The sequence below is a fragment of the Agrilus planipennis genome, unplaced genomic scaffold (assembly GCF_000699045.2).
Source record: "Agrilus planipennis isolate EAB-ADULT unplaced genomic scaffold, Apla_2.0 scaffold167, whole genome shotgun sequence".
Taxonomy (NCBI): Eukaryota; Metazoa; Arthropoda; class Insecta; order Coleoptera; family Buprestidae; genus Agrilus; species Agrilus planipennis.
The window spans coordinates 336,596-340,348 of NW_020439043.1; the positions used below are offsets into that span (position 1 = coordinate 336,596).

At 29.5% G+C, this 3,753-nt stretch overlaps 1 protein-coding gene across 1 annotated transcript in view; it reads left to right on the top strand.

Moving 5' to 3' along the window:
- LOC108736827 (open rectifier potassium channel protein 1) overlaps window positions 1–3,753 on the top strand; it is an 88,386-nt gene that overhangs the window by 49,962 nt on the left and 34,671 nt on the right. Inside the window, exon 2 of the mRNA XM_025976825.1 lies at window positions 415–1,101. The gene's annotated coding sequence lies outside the window, so the exon portion shown is untranslated. The remainder of the gene's footprint in view (window positions 1–414; window positions 1,102–3,753) is intronic.

The window sequence follows — 3,753 nt, forward strand, 5'->3', positions numbered from 1 at the left end:
AACCTAAACTAATGATAGCCAAGTGACCAGAAAACCCTAAAAATACAATAAACTATACACCCCTTGAAAGTTAGGTTACTATTAGTTACCCTCATCAGAAGTTTTTTAATTGAAATTTTATTTTTCCTTTTAGTTATATAATCAAATTAAAGGATTAATTAATAATCAAAAATCACTTTTTTCTTGTTTCAATGCTATTAGTTGTTAAAATCATTAGTTACTAATTAAAGCTACAAGATAAACCTGGGATAATTCTATATATGTATTTGTAAAAGGCATTTAAGTGGCAATTTTTGACTTATCTTATCTTAACTATTCATTAAAAAGTTGATTAAAGAAAATAAAAAAATTGTGGCGCTTAGTTCGCCTTACTAATGTATTTAACAAATTGATTAGTTATTGTATTTTTTTCAGGTTCAATCCACGATGGATTCGAATAGAAACAAGGGGCCGCGATCTCTCTCCACACCTCCCACTCGTGTTTCCAACCATCGTGGAAGACCCTCTCATAAGACATGGTTGACACCTATATATTTACCTCCTTGAACACTATCTATCACTACACTTGAAAACTCAATCACACGCATAATATACACCTATGTATATATATATAAAAGTTGCTATCGTAAATCGCGACAGAATTAATTCGACAAGTACATCAGAAGCTAGCACCAATTTTGGCTTCGTTACAAGTGACTTCGAGTGAAGAAGAATAGAAAAAAGTGATACCAACTTAACGATAGATATTACCTAGTTTCGTTTTTAAAATTTCGATATTAACAACTTGGAGATATGTGGTGCAGGACCTCTTGTAGCGACAGACAGCAGCAGGATGATGAGCAGGTTCATTGTAACTAACCACTCCTTCCGATGTAAATGGACAATTGTTAATAAAAGGTCGCTTTAGATAAAGTTGATTCGGGAACATATTCGCTACGTTTGTCTGATGCTTGTTATTGTTTAGTTAGTTAAGAAAGTTCGTGTGATAATTGACTGCACAATAGAGACCGTTGAAAAGGAAGTGAACAATAAACTGTGGTGACTGGTGGTTGACGGAGGAATACTTTTCTTCAACGAGTTTGAGAAGATAAATAGTCGAAGGTGAGTAGAAATACGGTAGTCGTATCTAATTGTACTTAATCCAAATTAAACTACATTTGACATAATTATGACCTAAGGCTTCCGTCAACTATATTCTTCAATAATCATCATGATCGACTGATAATTATCATTGCGATTATTTACTTCTTATCTAAGAAAAAACATTAAAAAAATCGTTATGTAGGTACATTTACGTTAGGTATAATTAATTTAATTATTTAGGGAGGACGTAAATGGGTGATAAACATTTATCAAGCATTGTAGGGTAATAATAAAAGTATGAAAAGCTCTGTGAATTTATACTTTTGCATATTTTATCACATATTCATGTGTGACGTTTAAAAAAAGTCGTAATTAAGAAACAAATGTTTTTATCAAATAATTCTAGTTAAAATACGTGTGAGTATTATTTTTTTTATTCCTCAAACATACCAGTCCAGAAAAAATACAAATTTCTATTTCTACTTGTACACTAATTAATCAAATGCATTAATAAATAATGCTGCTCATTCGAGAAACAAAAACTTACGATTAGTCATAATAATCCGTACACTTGAGGTTAACAACCAAGTAATACGTAATATTTAAAAGGTAAAAATTATTGTGGGAATTTTAGTAAACAGCCGAATATTTCTTACATAAACTAGAAATGTGCAAAATATTGTTATATAATGAAAAATTTAAATGCAAACGACGTTTCTGAATAACAGCAAATTCCATAGTTGATCAAACGAAACATTAAGTCCATTATCTAATACACCTCTAAATTTTGTTCTGCTCGATATAAACTACAACAATAAAATTATGTATAGGTATGCATATATATAAATTAACCACTAATTGAGAAAACGCCAAAATCAAGCTTACAGAATATTTCATTTTAATGCTTTTCGTAAAATTCGCATTCCATTACATCTAGGTAATCTTTTTTAAAAAATATTTATACACACATTCTATTATTATTTCATAATTAATGAAAATCTGAATTAAATTAAAACGTAAATTCTTATAAAAATAGCAAATTATATACAACAAGGTTGTATCTTTAAACAAGCGTCTTTACTTTTCCAAATTCCGGAGAATGTTGAACTTTCTTTATAGTCCGGTACTGGCAACATGCTCAAATTCTTGTTCTCTGCATCACTTTCGCTACACGTTATTTGGTGTAAAGTTATTTTTTCTTTAATAGTGTTCGCTGCAATTCCTAGCTGACATCTCTTTTCTATGCATACGATATTCCCTACAACGTCTGTCGTGAGTAAAAGTAGGCGTTCTAGCCTAACTAGTAAGTTGAAAGAAGAAAGTAAATACGACAATTTTATTGCGGACTATGCCAATTTTAAACGTCCCAAATGTAGATGTATTTCCCTTCATAGTACAACTAATTGTGAATGTCCGCTACCCCAATGCTATAGATAGCACAAGCACTGTTTAGAAGTGTCTAGGCGGAACTGAATGCGATAATTTATTTGAATGAACTAGGATAAAAAATTGTTTGATTAAAAGAATTAAATTAAAAGATTAAAGAATAGTTAGATTAATATTTCGATTACCTTAACTTCCCAAGGTACCTAATATCTCATTTTATTTGTGTTTTGGATATTAAACGAATGTTGTAGTTTAAGATTATGCAGATAATNTAGTTAGATTAATATTTCGATTACCTTAACTTCCCAAGGTACCTAATATCTCATTTTATTTGTGTTTTGGATATTAAACGAATGTTGTAGTTTAAGATTATGCAGATAATTTGTTTAATTGATGTTCAAACAAAAGAACAAAAATGACCTACATGGAAAATAATAGAGCTAAAATAGCTACCAAATTCTGTTAAAAAAGCTATTTATTTATTGGTAAAAGAGCTGAGAAGAGGTTATTATGATTGTATCATTTACGACACTTATTTTGTTTTCAATTTATTTCCAAAGTACTCATTTTATAGCATATACCTACTTATACTTACAGAAAATAAATTTCAAAACATATGAATAATCAACGTCACAATGTTGTTTATTGCTATTGTTCTTCAAAAATACAAAATCTCCGTTTCTATAATCACATCAAAATGTATATCGATATTAGATTTCCTTATCATTAAATTACCTTCAATAAATAATCTTAAACTTCTATCAGCATTCAAGAGCTTTTTTTAATTACTTAAAAAGGTCGTTTTGTTTATGGTTTGAAATTTGACATAAATACGTGTAATATATACAATAATCTGTATGGCAAGCAAACTTCATAAAAATACAATGAAAACAGGCTCTATCACGTATTGTGCTGATACTCATTATTTAATTGTATTTTATACTTTATACGATAGGGACTATAAGAAGTTATATCACATCATCGCCATGGTTTTTATGCTTCTTCCATTTAATAGATCCTGATAGCGTGAATTTTTATTTTTCCGTTCTATTGAACTAAAACGATAATAGGTATGATTATTAATTTGCAAAAAAAAGTGTTAAAAAGGTCCTCCCCCGGATTATTTCATGTAAGTTTTTCATAATTAGGCCATTTTACGTCATTTCCAGCAAAAAAAAGTTGCATTTTCGAAAAAGCCGCGATTCGGAAGTTTTACCAAATTGGTAATGGTTATATTTTTTTCTTAAACAGTGTCTGTTGCGTTCTAGATAAGAACTTATTATT